This window comes from Orcinus orca, chromosome 3 (assembly GCF_937001465.1).
Source record: "Orcinus orca chromosome 3, mOrcOrc1.1, whole genome shotgun sequence".
NCBI lineage: Eukaryota > Metazoa > Chordata > Mammalia > Artiodactyla > Delphinidae > Orcinus > Orcinus orca.
The window spans coordinates 172,846,316-172,861,425 of record NC_064561.1 but is presented as its reverse complement, the minus strand read 5'-3'; the positions used below and the strand labels follow the sequence as shown (position 1 = coordinate 172,861,425).

The 15,110-nt window shown below is 40.2% G+C and overlaps 1 long non-coding RNA gene across 8 annotated transcripts in view; it reads right to left on the bottom strand.

Annotated features, from left to right (window-relative positions):
* Nucleotides 1-15,110, bottom strand: part of LOC117203055 (uncharacterized) — a 59,093-nt gene that overhangs the window by 4,644 nt on the left and 39,339 nt on the right. For 6 of the 8 annotated variants that reach the window (XR_007476698.1, XR_004485631.2, XR_007476695.1 and 3 more), the window contains 4 exons: nt 5,564-5,714; nt 2,894-3,097; nt 901-1,115; nt 47-254 (listed from right to left, as the gene is read on the bottom strand). This is a non-coding gene — a long non-coding RNA (uncharacterized LOC117203055). Of the gene's footprint in view, nt 1-46; nt 255-900; nt 1,116-2,002; nt 2,460-2,893; nt 3,098-5,563; nt 5,715-15,110 lie in introns of all 8 variants that reach the window. The other 2 variants (XR_007476696.1, XR_007476697.1) reach the window with 2 other exon arrangements.

The following is a 15,110-nucleotide window of genomic DNA, read 5'->3' as shown; positions in this document are numbered from 1 at the left end:
ATGCTTAATATCAACATGGTTCATAAGTGATAGAAAAACTACTCACATATTCAGTCAGCCCCGGACCAGAAGGCTCTGTAGAACAGCCAGAAGTGCGTGCCATATGTCTGCACTGGAAGACCATAGAATGCGCTTTAGGAAACAAGAGCTCAGCGTGGAATGAGTGTGGTTCAAAGCCAGCGTGGATGAGTGGACCACATGTGGGACATTCAAGTTATATTCCTATCCGGTGTCTCTGGAGAAAATACCACTCTCTGTTTAAAAAAAAAAAACAAAAACAGAGTTCTGAATATAATTGATCCATTGGTCCTCATAGTCAACATCATCAGGTCTCAGATGATTTAAGTCATTTTGCTGCCACCAGTGTCACTTAGTCACTTGGAAAGTTTAGTCAAGACAATTTCCTAAAATTTTTTTTAAATGCTCACTTTAAGTATTTTCAACTTAGTCTAGATGGGATGTAAAACCCATTTCTGTACAAGTAGTTTATTTAAATAAGGAATGTGCCCTAAGAAGCATTCCTGAGGTACAGAAATATTTTTTCCATTGAAATAATATTCTTTGTTCACGAATAGGCTTTCTTATTTCTAACTTATAAAACCTCAGACGGAACATCTGGACAGAACCATATAGAGGATGGTAGTTAAAACTATCAGCATAGCATTTTACTATTCTGTTTTATTCATCCTCGAGTTTGAAAAGGTGGGGTGAAGGTCAAATCGGTAATGCTAGAAGGCTTCATGGACAACGTATAACTTTACTCCATTGCTCCTTACCATACATCAACACCTTTATAAGGAGAAACATGAAGGCCTGAGACTTTCCTGGCCCCATGTCTTTTTATCACTGTCATCCCCAAAGACAGAATCTGGGAAACAACTTGGGATCTACTTCATGTACCTTCAAGTCTTGGCTTTTGTCCACTGCTCAGGGTGTGCATGGACTTCCTTTGGGTGCTGGCTTCTCTGCTGGACCGAACTTCATGGGAAGGACCCCAGGGCTAGGTGATGAGAAGCAGCTGGTGTAAACTGAAGGTGGGGGTGAAGACCTGAAAAGCTGCGTGAATGTTCTGGAACTTCCCATATGTGATTCCAAGTAGACACATTTATGACTCCCTTAAATAAAAACGGAGTAGAGATGAGGTGATACCTGGTGAAAATGATGTTTATTATAAAATATTTGTATCATTATAGCTAAATAGGAAAGATAAATATATGTTTATATCTCTTATCAGAAGCTACCCTTAGCTATAATGAAGCATGCTGGATAGATTAAAAACTGAGCACTGGTGTATATTTGATCTATGTTTAAATTCATTAATCAGAAAGTGGTAAATGAGAAATTAATTTTTCCACTTGGTTTATATTTCACAAGATAAGAGTGGACACTTCAGTCGGCTTGTGAGGCCAGTTGTATTACTGGTTGCATTTTCAGCTGTCCCTCCTGTGTGTCTTTCTAGGTGCTAGCGGACTGGAAGACACTCCATGTACTGTACAGGAAAAGGAAATGTCACGATTCTCTTTTTAAAGCAGGAAGTCAAGTGGCTTTTTCCTTTGAAAATTGTGACAGAACAGTGCTTATAAAACTATCCGTGGTGAATCTGTGGTGATGGACCTGTTCTTAAAATTTCCAATTCTTTGCAGACTGGCACTTTTGTAAAATTAAAATGTTGCACTGAGATCAAATTGCTATAAAAGTTTCTAAACACTTGCTCTCAGTTTCTGTACATTCTTGCAGATGGGCAGAAAGAGTTTGCTATGTGGCACTGGTCTGTAGAGCACCCTTTAGTAGCAGTGAAACATGAGTTTCAGGCAAGGATCAATAGCTTCTGATGTTATTTATCTGGGAGCTTGGGATTTTGCCCAGAACGGGAGGGCAGTTCTTTCGTTTTGTTGTTTTGCTATTGGTCCAACTTTTGTGTAGAGTTGCCCAGTACGTGCCTTGCTCAGGGCACCTGACTGAGGAGGTGCGTGGGGGCTGGGATCTCTCCTCTGAGTCATACCCTCTGCTTGGCGGAGGTCCTTGGATCAGCCATCAGATAGTCCCAGTTACATTTGCTACCTTTTTGAGAAGGCTTCCCTAGGTTTCTACATTCTCTTAGCGGAAATCAGCAAGAACCTCCTTTTGATTTCAGTTCGTTATGGTTAACAGAAATCTTCATCACATTTATTTCTTTACTGGATTTCAAGCTCCTGTGGGAAGGAGTGTGGGTCTTATATTGTGACTAGAACAGTGCTCATACTAATATCAAATGAATTCCGAATCACAGGTTGGTACTGAAAGCCACACTCAGCTGTTAACCTTCTTGAAGAAGCAAAGAATCTCATAGTGTGATGACTTTTTTCCTTCTTTTTTTATTGATCCAGGACTTGAAGAGACCAAGTTTTTAGAGGTAGTCCTGGGGAGAGAAGCTTCCTGAAGTTAATGATACCCCGACATATTCATCCAGTCAGAGAGACCTATGGAATGGCCACAATAGACATAAGAGGTCAAACCAAGTATTGTTAACATTTTATCTTTAGTGAGGTTAAAATTAACCAAGGACATTGAGTTCACCGAGAAACAGGTTCTTAAACAAATATAGCTCATGAAAAAACATTGCTTACTGGGGTCACGGACTCCTAACAATGAACAGAACCTTAATATGTCTGGGGAACACACGTGCCATGTTGCACTGCTGGTGGAAGAGGCCTGACCCCAGCCTGGACTCTGCAGAGCCTCCTGGCAGGTCGCAGGTAGGGGACAGTGGTGTAGGGTGAGGCTGGTGTGGCAAACAGGGAAGCAAGGGCATAGCAGCCCGAGACCACCTCAGGTATTTATCAACGTCAGAAGCAGGACACACCCCTTGGCATGCACAACTGACATCAGGAAAAATGAAGGCCTGGAAACTTACCACCAACACAGAGGAAATAACTTTTGGTGGCAAATGGGACAGGAGAGAGTTCTTAAACAACGAGTGGCTTGTAATGGTCTCTTCTCCACCAGACACATCCATCACGCCTTGGTTCCTAGGGTCTTCACGCATCTGAAAGGCACACTGTTTGACCCTCACAGGCCTCGTCGATAGTGGCCTGAAGAGGGGGCACGGGCTCAACGTCTGTAATAAGGAAGAGTTTTGAGCAAATCCATGAATTCCAATTCTGTGTGGGATTTTAGTGTGAATGACAAATGTTTATGAGCCTAAGTTGCTGTTTTATGATTAATATGAAATACTGCCTGAGCCTAAAACCCAGTCTTGCCAGAAACGCAAGAAGTATGTGTCTAACATATTTTGGGTTCTGTTCAAGCAGTTAGGTTGTGAGGATAGAAAACCACTTAAGTCAGTTCCATAAGGAGAATCCCACAGACCGACAGGGCAGGAAGTACAGCCAGTCCTCCTGGAAGGCACCTGGGACTTAGAGAGCCAAGAAGTAAAGCTTCCAGCAGCATCTCTCACAATCCACGGAGAGATGGTCTCATCGCTCAAGATTTCCCCGCCTCACTCTGTACATGATCTCTCTTTCCTTTCGTCTCTTTGTCTGTCTCCACCTCCATCTCCCACTCTTCATCCTCCGGGCACACAAGGGTGCTCCTGCCACTGAAGGAAGCTGCATCTTAGCTCACCAGTCGAAAATCCTGAGAAGCAGAATCTGATTGGCTCAGCCGACCTATGGTCCTTGAACCACGTGCACAACTCTATCCAATCATCTGTGGCCAAGGCATGGGGCCCAGGCGCCTGCAGCACAGATTCAAAGTTTCTGGGAAGCAGGTGTGTTCAGGGCGTGCCTCAAACCATATCATATACACGTGCAGTTTTCACAGCTCAGGTGCACACAAGTGACCTTCAGCGAAGGAAGAAGAATCAGTGTAGTTCAGAGCACCTCGTAGTTAAGGTTGGTAATCATCCAATTAGCATCCTCACCGATAGAAATGTTAACGAGTTCATCAGAGAAGAACACAGACAAATGCAGGTGACATCAAAGCTTTAGGGTAAGAGTCACACAAGGTTGCCCTCATGAGGCAGTTTTCTTAGCGGTCGGAAGGGAGATAGGAAAAACAAAGAGTTACAGGTGTCCGGAGTAATTCCCTTCGTGTGCAGGTTTGTTGCTGTTGATCTGCTTAAATAGCCTAAAAGACACACATGTGCTGTTTTTCAAATGCAGACCGAAGTCCTGTGAGCTTTCCTGCAGCTTTTTGATGGAAAGGGGATTTACAGTTCTGTCCTCTAAACCTCAACTACGTGTGTTTTCAGCCCCGTTTTTGGCCTGCGGTTGGCTAGCTCTGTAAAGTGCTCTGGGCTCCAGTACTTGAACTTCATGTTGCAAAGGGTAAATTTAGCATTGCTGCTTCCTCCAAGTTCCATGACGACTTCCTTAATTTGTTGTTCTCTTTGTGCCCTGGGTAGTAAACTCTTACCGACAGTGGAGACTGGCTCCTGCACTCTTAAGCCTAAGCGCCAAGGTTGTCTGGAACCTTATGCACAGAATTCCCAACAGCTCTATCACAGGTTAGTTTAATGTTTACTGTAACGAGGTGTTGTTTTCCCTATGCCTCTTATTCCTTTGACAGGATGTTATATTTGTTAAGATACAGCCTGGAGCCAGGGACCAGAGCAGAGAACCCAGACCCTTCGAAGGGTAAACCTGCTGGTTGTTCTCATCCGTCAGATTACATGTGTGGCTTTCTAGACACTAAGTAAATAAAATCAACGGGAAATCTTTGGAGAGCCTCATGGTGGATATCAGAAAAGATAGTTTGGTGTTGTAAATGAATATTCACTAAATCTATTTCTGGGCCAACTTGTGTTGGGGACATTAAAATTACCTACATTTCAAAGGTTAACAATGCAACTAAACTAAGCCAATGTAAGTTTAGGCTTAAACATACAGAGAAGAGGAACTATTTCCCACAAGCTAATGGTCGGCAAGACCTAATGGAATGAGTGTGTTGAACAATGCTGTAAAAATCACAATAAAAAAAGCAGTCAGACTTAAAGCTTCATTTTAATAACCTCAGACACCAAGTTGAATATCCATGTGGGAAGAAGCAAACACCTTATAAGATAGATATGGTTGGTGCTAAACCTATACTTACCCCAGCTCAGGGAAAAAGAAGTAAATAAATATGGTGAAATGATTTCAAATGGTTCCAAGCCATCTCCCTTACTTACTCCTAAACCATCCCCAGATAATGCGATTTTCAAAGTCAGTTATTGTGTTGAACAAAGGACAGTGATGAAAAATAGTAACCAAAGTCATTTTCAAATGAGTGAAACAAGATATGCTTCTTCAAATATGAAGAAATCTCTCAACATAAAACCATTTAACAACTTTTATGAAGTTTAGGAATTAAGCAAAGACGTGGTAAAGGACAACTGCTTCAAAACTGTAGCAATGCCTCAAAGTTCCTATTTGTAGGCTGATGGTCCTAAGGAGATGCATTAGGACCTCGTAGATTAATGCAATCTTCAGTGCCATTTAATTCTAACAGGGACCAGAAAGTTCAGCATTATCTATGTAGCAGGCCAAAACGCTGCCAAGTCCTTGTATACAGAGAGAATCAAGTATCACACTGACGTACTGACCTGGTAATTAATGACCCACTATCTGCCAGCCACTTCTCTTCACAGGAGCATTCTAACTGTTTCTCAGCATCCAGCCATACTTTTGGTCCCTCTATGCAACTGCAGGCAACCTCAGTTCCATGTTCCCTCACAGCAACTCTTTGGTCTCAAGCTGTACCACGTGGAGAGAGGATTTTATGAATCTCTTACCAAGGATCTTTCAGGTCAAGGTCAAGCCATGGATCTTTTCACATTATGCCTTCAAGAGACCAGCATCCAAAGTGACTGTGCAAGAGACCCAGAGGGTCACACCTTAGTAGTAGAGCTAAACTAGCCCAGAATAGAGACTACTCCAGATATACCCTTAAACACTTAAAAAGAAGCCATGAAAGGATCAAACCAATCTGATCTTCCAGGACTTTAACTAGCTTCCAGAACAAAACCAACATTCTTTAAAGGAGGAGAGCTAAGTTCAGATACTCAATGATCTAACAACTCAATGTTCAGGATCCAAAAAAAAATACTAGACATGCCAAGAATCAGGAACTATGACCCATAACCAGGAGGAGAAAAAGAATCAATAGAAAAAGACCCACCAATGACAGAGATGGTGAAATTAGTATTCAAAGACAATGAAATAGCTATTACAAACATGCTCAACATGTTTAAGGATCTTTAAATAATATGAATATAATCAGGAGAGATAGTGAAGACATAAAGAACCAATTGGAACTTCTAGAGATGAAAATTAAGATATCTGAAGTGAAAAAATACACTGGGTGGGACTAATTGCAGCTTAGACATGGAAAAAGACCAGGGAACCTGAAGATGTAGCAGTACAAACTATTCAATCTGAAACATTAACTAACTAACTAAATAAATCAGGCCTCAGTGACCTGGGGATAATATAGAGTGGTTCATTATATGTTTGACTGGAGTCCCAGAAAAGTGTGTGTTGGCAGGAGGAGAGGAGAGGGAGACAGAAAGATATTTGAAGAAATAATGGCTGAAAAACTTCCAAATTTAATAAAAACTATGAACCCACAGATCTAAGAACCTTAAGGAACCTGAAGTAGCATAAACACACACACACACACACACAGTAACATCAAAGTACATCAAAATCAAATTTCTGAAAGACAGTGATAAAGAGAAAATCTTAAAATCAGCCAGAGGAAAAAGGCACATGGTGTACAGAGGAATAAGGATAAGAATGAGAGATTTCAGAAATGATGCAAGTCAGAAGACCATGGACATCTTTAAATTGTAGAATGAAAGAAAAAATACTGTCAACATAGAGTTCTATATCCAGCAAAAATCTTCTTTAAAAATTTTACCTTAAGGTGAAATAAAGACTTATTAAGACAAACAAAAGCTGAGAGGCTTTGCCAGTTAACATCACTATAAGTATTGTTAGAGGAAGTTCTTTAGATAGAAGAAAAATAAAACCAGATGAAAACTTGGATCTAACAAAGGAATGAGGAGTACAAGAAATGGTAAATATGTGGGTAAATATGAAAGTATTTTTTCACTTTTAAATCTCTTCTATGACTAATTACCTATATAAAGCAAAAATAAACATGTGTTCATAACTTATGCAGAAATAAAATGTATGATAACAATAGCACAAAGGATGGAAGGGGAAAATGGAAGTATATTGTTATAAGGTTATTATACAATATTCAAACATTATTAATTAAAGTAAACTTGGTAAGTTGAGGATATATATTATAAACATTAGCACAACCACTAAAAGCTAAAAGGTAGAGGTATAGCTAAGAAACCAATAACAGGAAATAAGGGTAAAAAATGAACAGAGAACAGATGGGATAAATAGGGAACAAACATCCAGATGGTAGATTTAATCACAACCATTACATGTAAATGGTTACAAACACTCGAAATAAAAAGAATGAATTAGATCCAGCTGACTGGAGGGAATTCCTGGTGCGCTGTGAAGTGGAAAAAGCAACATACAGAGTTGCTGTTAGTATTTGTTTATCTATGGGTAGTAGGAGGGAGAGGTGAGGGAAAAACAAAAGGAGACTGACAAAATGGAAACAGATGCATGATAAAATAACAAGAAGTGTTAAATATAATCTATGACAGTGTTGTTGATAATAAAAATGTGTTCTGAACATAGACCAGGATTAGAAGATGACATGAACAAGTGAAAACATTGAATTGACCTAGGATGTGATTGTGGTTAATTTTATTCTTAGATTCTTGACCTTCTGTATAACTTTTATAACAAAATATTGAAATTTAAAAATAAATGTATGAGGTTGGAAGATACAGAAAATCATGACTCAAATTCCTTTTATAGTGAGTGGTTCTTTGACTCTCTAGTTTTGTGGAAGGAAAATGAAGACCTTTTGTGCAATAATTCTCCCAAGATAGTTCCAGCCCTGTAAATGCTTTAGCATCTTATCTGGTATTAGCACAGGGCACTGGCTGTTGTTGTAGGTAGTCATTAAACATGGCAAGAAACTCCACCTGAAGTGAGAGTCGGTCAGAGTTCTTTGGTTGCAGGTAGCAGGAACTGACTTTGGCTGACTTAAAGGAAAGAAAATCATTGGGAAGACCAGAAAATTAGTCTTGGAATTGAGGCAGCTCCAGAAGGAGGAAGCAGGAATTCCAGGGATCGTCCATAGCAGCAGCAGTCTGGTTGGGTTGCTTCCACTGAACTAGTGAATTCCAGTCTTACTTCAAACTTATATCACTGGCTCAAGTGTCAAAGTCCCAGAAAAAAGCACTGGACTCACTCATCATGTGCTCACTCTCTAGATACACTAGGACCTACTAGGAGGTGCTCAGGACCACTTAGGGTCTTGGTAGCAGGAGGGCTGCTTCCTGTAATCACAGTTCTACCAAAATCACATGCACATAGAGAGGGAAGGCTATTTCCCCAAAAGAATTCAGGGTGTTCTAAGGAAGGGCTCATGGACACTGGGTGACCAAAACATACCTTTCTTGGTACTGGAAAAAGGAAGAGGAATCATGGGGAAATTTTCACAGGGTTGAGCGTCATACCAAGAATGTGGAGTCTACCTGCAACGCAAGATCCCACTGCATTCCTGAGTCTGGGGTCCAAATTGAGGAGGGCAAGGTTTGCAAATGCTTTTGTGCTATGAACCTGTGGGAATTGAATTTATGGTCCAAAGTCCAATATAATAGACATGATAAGGCTTGCCTTTAGCCTGAAGGAATTTGATATAGTGGTTTGTGTTGGTGGCTTATTTATAAATATTATATGAATTTTTTCAATATAAATTTGTTTCAGTCTCTCATCTCAAGTGCTCCCATAAATATGTATTAATTATTATGGGTTTTTTTTTTTTTTTTTTTTTTTCTGATGGGCCTCTAAAACTGACCAGAAAGAAACCACATTAATACATTTGGGAAAAAGATATTCTAAATATAATAAATGTTGCTGGGTGATATGAAATGACATGGCACGTCTAAATTAAGCCTTGAAGAAGAGTATAGGCAGGTGGGCAAGTCAGGAAAATCATTAAGGAAATGAAGCAAACTGTTGAAATTCTGTGCCCCACAAAAGAATAGCCATCTTGCAGATGGGCTTATAGTTGAAGAAAGCAATAAATAATCACTGAAGGAGAAAGTAAGGGTTAAAGAAAGAATAAATGAAATGGAAATGGGAAGTGTTTGCTTTTGAAAACATTTGGACTCAAGATCCATTCCCAGCTTCTCAGAATGACAGGGGCTCCTGTGTGCCTGCTCAGGGTGATGCTCTTTCTTTTCTCCAGGAACAGAAGTACTATTTACGATGTTTGTGTTAAGAAATTCCAGGGCTCCTACGGAAATGTACTCTGACCTCTTACACAACATGTTTACTTAAGCCAGAGCAAAGGAAATAATGGACGTTGAGAGATCAAATGGCTGCCTTCCACTCTGTTCCCTTTAAAAATCAGTAATTTTTATGTACTTCTTTTTCTTCTTAAGGAAGCAGCATCTGGCTTCATGGAATTTGGCAGAGTTAAGCATCCTGTTCTAGTTATGTTGATTTTTAAATACAAATAAGATTGGTAAATGGCAACTAAAGTTGAACCATCTGAGTAAGAGTGAGAATAATGAAAGCCAGTGAGACTGAACCATACATTTTTAGTTAGGTCTTTGTAGGTCATCTTTTCCCTCTCCCACCCACAGTCATACAGATGAAAACATGACATCACATGATTTGACACAGTTTTTCTGTTCAAACATTTGTGGGAACTTTCTATATAATTTCTTATTTTGAAGTGCTATTTTTTACACAATTCTTTTATAACAGTGTTGTATGAGGTTAGAATTAACATCTACCATACAGATAAAGTCTGTTATGACAGGACTGATCACATGGAAATATGTGTAGGGGACATGTAGCTGCAATTATGTGCTGAAGTTCATCTTTGGACTAAATTTAGAAAGGTGAAGGATTGGATATATAGCTTTTAATCCTTTCCTCATCTTTAGAAAATGGGCCCATTTCCAGGCCAGGGCCAGGATTATGTCTTAGAAATTTGAGCCCATGTGAAGCATGCTTAAGAAGATTATTCTTACCATGAAGGCTCTTAACAGAATTAATCTTAAGCCTGAGTATGACCCAGACACTAGTCTGGGCTTCTAGTGTCACAGGATATTACATGCGCCCAGAATAAAATAAATTGCTCACTAATGCAATGGGATGATTCGCTCAACAATTCAGCAATAAAAATAACTTCATGAATACAAGTCATATGACTTATTTCACAAATATTGTCTTAGTTTATCATGCATGTATAATTATTCACAAGGTTTAGATACGAAAATGAAGCTAATAGAGGCAAGTGACTTGTCTAAGAACTCATGCTGAGTGAGTGCCTGGCACACAACGATATATTTTGCTAAGTGGATTAATGAAGTGTTGTAGCAGATCCTTTGTCTTCTGGTCAACTGCTTACGAAATGTACAAATGAAGACAAGCATAGCTGCCATAATATACAGCAGTGTTGAAAAGAAGAAAAGCATAATAGAAATGTCACTTTTAGAAAACTTTTGCAGGACTTTGGTAGCCTTTTGTAAGCTAATTTTGAAAAGATGGCAGGCAGGGGAGCTGTCCTTGGTGCTGAACCTTCCATGAGGCGAACAGGTTAGAGGATGGCCTCGACCAGTTTTCCTACATATTTTCTTCTGGGCTTCTATTACCAATGACAATACTATCAATAAAAAATTGTACTTCTAACAAATTTTCCTTTCTAAATATTTTAAGGATTTTTATAATATTTTTAATTATAGCTTTGTTATTATTTTAAAAGGTAAATTTAATGCTATAATTCACTAGATTTTAGTATAGTCACAAAGTTGTGGAATTGTCACCATTATGTAATTTTAGAATATTTTTATTACTGCTGAAAAAAGAAAAAACCCAAAGAAACCCCTCTCCTCAGCCTCTGGAACCAGGAATCTACTACCTCTATAGAGTTGCCTATTCTGGACTTTTCATATAAATGGAGTCATACAGTATGTGGCCATTTGTAACTTACTTCTTTCAACAGCATACTGTTTCTGAGGACCATCCATGTCGTGATATGTAGCAATACTTCATTAAGTTTACTGACAAACAATAATCCATTGTATGAATATACCACATTCTATTCATCAGTTAATGAACATTTAAATTGCTTCTCCTTTTGGGCTATGCTGCTGTGAACATCTATGTACAAGTTTTTTTGTGCGGCTATATGTTTTCAGTTCTCTTGTGTGTATACCCAGGAATGGAACTGCTGGGTTATATGATCTTTTTAATATTTTGAGGATCTGTCAAACACTTTTCCAAAGCACTTGCCACCAGCAATGTATGAGTATTCCAATTTTTCCTCATCCTTTTCAACAACTGTTATTGTCTGTTTTTTTAATATTAGTCATCCTAGTGGGTGTGAAATTGTATCTTATTGTGGTTGACTTGCATTTCTGTAATGACTAATGACGTTGAGCATCTTTTCATGTACTTATTGGACACCTGTCATCTTCTTTGGAGAAATGGCCATTCAAATTTTTTGCACATTTTTAAAAATTTGGGTGGTTTTTCTTTTTATTGTTAAGGTGAAAGAGTTTTTTATATATTCTGGATACAAATCCTTTATCAAATATATCATTTAGAAATATTTTCTCTCGCGCTGTGGGTTGTCTTTTCACTTTCTTGATAGGGTAAATGACTGTTTTCAACACAGTGATCCTTCTCTGATGGAATATTACTCAGCCATAAAAAAGAATAATGCCATTTGTAGCAACATAGATGGACCTAGAGATTATCAGACTAAGTGAAACAAGTCAGACGGAGAAAGACAAGTATATGATGTCACTTATATGTGGAATCTAAAAAACAGTGCAAACAAACTTATTTACAAAACAGAAATGGACTCGCTGACATAGAAGACAAACCTATGGTTACCAAAGGGGAAGGGGAGAGGGATAAATTGGGAGTATGGGATTTACAGATGCACACTACCACATATAAAATGGGTAAACAACAAGGATTTACTATATACAGGACACGGACTGTATACAATATCTTGTAATAACCTATAATGGAAGATAATTTTTTTTTTTTTTGCAGTACGTGGGCCTCTCACTGCCGTGGCCTCTCCCGTGGTGGAGCACAGGCTCCGGACGCACAGGCCCAGCGGCCATGGCCCACGGGCCCAGCCGCTCTGCAGCATGTGGGATCTTCCTGGACCGGGGCACGGACCGTGTCCCCTGCATCGGCAGGCAGACTCCCAACCACTGCGCCACCAGGGAAGCCTGGAAGAGAATTCTTAAAAAGGATATATATATATATATATATACACACACACACACACACACACACACACACACACACACACATATAATCAAATCACTTTGAGGTACACCTGAAACTAATTCAACTATACTTCAATTTAAAAATTGTAGAAAAAGAACAGAAATACACAAATAAAAAAAGAAAAAGAATTCCAGTATCTATGCTCCAAGTAGCTCATTACGAAGGAAGGAACTCATTTACAACATAATTGTTGGCAAATATTATATGAAAGAAAAATTTTAGTGGTTCTCTGGTAAAAGGCTTGCTTATAAAACTGGATGATGCAGAATGTGTGGCATCTGTTCCCTGCAGGAGAAGAGGTATGCCTCACTATAACACTATACTTTTCTCATTGTGTGGAACCTACTCTCCTATCAATAAAACAAACTCTGCTTGAAAATGATAGCCAAGGAAAAAAGTGATGGAAGCATAGAACTGTTTTATATACTAATAAGTATTAAACCCCTGTTTTCAAATTTTATTCTTTGGCAATAAAATATATTCCTCTCACACAATCAGAGAAAGATTAAACTATTTTTTAATTGGAAAATATTTACATCGGCAAGAGCTTTTCCCCCTTATTGGAAAGCAGAATAAAAAAAAGAGTCTAGTGAGTTAACTGAGATCAATTTTATTCCTTTAAAAAGTTTCAAGGTTGAGAGCTCAAGATGGTGTAATAGAAGGATGTAGAGCACACCTCCTCCCACAGACACATCAAAAATACATCTGCATGTGGAACAGTTCTCACAGAGTACCTACTGAATGCTGGCAGAAGATCTCATACAACTAAAACTACAAGAAAGATAACTATTTAACCAGATAGGGTGAAAGGAAAAAAATAAAAGGAATTAGGATGGGACCTGCGCCCCTGGGAGGGAGCTGTGAAAGAAGGCTTTCCTCACCCTGGGAACTCCGTTCACCAGTTGGGAGATCATTTGGGACAAATAGGGAGCTTCAGAGGCTCACAGGAGAGTGCAGCAACTGGCTTATGGCAGGCAGAACAGAGACAGACCAGGACAGACGGTCCTGGACACCTCACTGCACTCCCCAGCCTGAGATGTGCATCTGCTGGTGTGTGCAGGGTCTTGGTGCTGAAACTCAGGCTTCAGTGGACAGACCTGGGGAGAGGACTGGGGTTGGCTGCAGGGAGACAGCCCAAAGGAGCTGGAGTGTGGTCCAGGTCGCAACTGGGGGTGTGCTCAGGACAGAGCCCAGATCTGCCATAGCAGCCCCATTGCTAACATGTGCAGGGAGTGAGGGGTAGGGCCCTGACAGAGCAGCCTCATTCTATGTGTGCCTACAGCAGGCATGCATCTGCCTCTACAAGCTCTGGGAGCACGCAAGTGCCAGTGGGTTGCTGACCCGCAGAGGCAGGGCTGAAGTCTGAACTGATCCCTGGGTCCATGTGACTTTGAAGCAGGGCTAAAATCTGCAGAGCCATATCCCTACAGCTGTATGACATTGGTGATTTACACCACCAGGGTCTTTGTAAACTTGGCACCTATGGGACACCCAAGTGGATTACTGGTGCTCCCATGGCTAGGGTGGGTCTGGTGTTAGCAGCTGCAGGCTTTGCAAGTGTAAGCATGCAGAGGTGCAGCTGCGGTCTGGGCTGATCCCGTAGCACCCAGGGGTAGAACTATGGTGGGTCACGGGGCCTGCTCAACATATCTGTGCTGGTGGCTTTGTGAGCATGGAGCCTAAGGGACACCCAGGCTGGGTGCCAGAATTCCCACAGCTGAGGTGGGACCAAGGGCAGTATACTTTCTGAGCATGCATGGGTGACAGGCAACCCCAGAGAGCACACTTCCAGGTGGAAAGCTCTTATGAAGGAATACTCAGTGGCTCCTCTTGCAGTGGAAGTACTCCAGTACCATCAACCTCAAACTGCAGCTCAGAAACAGATCTGAGAGCTAATACTTCAACAAATAAGGAGCAGACCCTGCCCCCAATAGGGCTGTGACAACCACAGAGCAAAGAGGAGGCCCCACTCAACATCCAGTGCAGGCTGCGGTCACCACACCACCAATCAAGCCCCCTATGAAGGAGACAACACTCAGCACACACTGAGGAAAGATGTGGAAGGCATCCATACTAAAAACAGTCTTCACCCCAAAAATATAAGACTCATGCAGGTTACACAGGGATGCTCCCACACCCTCAAGAACACAGTGGGTAAATTCATACAGTCAGAGAAATATAAGAAAAATGAAGAAGCAGAGGAACCAGTCTCAATTAAAAGAATAAGAGAAATCCCCAGAAAGAACAAACAATGAAAGAGACCTCTCCAGCCTGCTAGATCACGAGTTCAAAATGGAGGTAATAAAAATACTGAAGGAATTAAGAAAGGCTATCGATAGAAATGCAGATCACTGTAGCAAGGAGCTAGAAACTATAAAGAGGAGTCAAGAAAAATTAGAAAATTCATCTGCTGAGACAAAAGCCAAGCTAAAGGCAATAAATAGCAAACTAGATAATACAGAACAATGAATAAGTGATCTGGAAGATAAAATGGAAACCACCCAATGGGAACAGCAGACAGAAAGACAAACGAAAAAAAAATGAAAGCATTGTGAGACCTATGGGACAATATAAAGCAAGCCAATCTACACATAATAGGGATCCCAGAAGGAGAAGAAAGAGAAAAGGGGATCAAAAATGTATTTGAAAAAATTATGGCTGAAAACTTCCCAAACCTAAAGAAGGGAACAGATATCTACGTACAGGAAGCACAGAGGGTCCAAAACA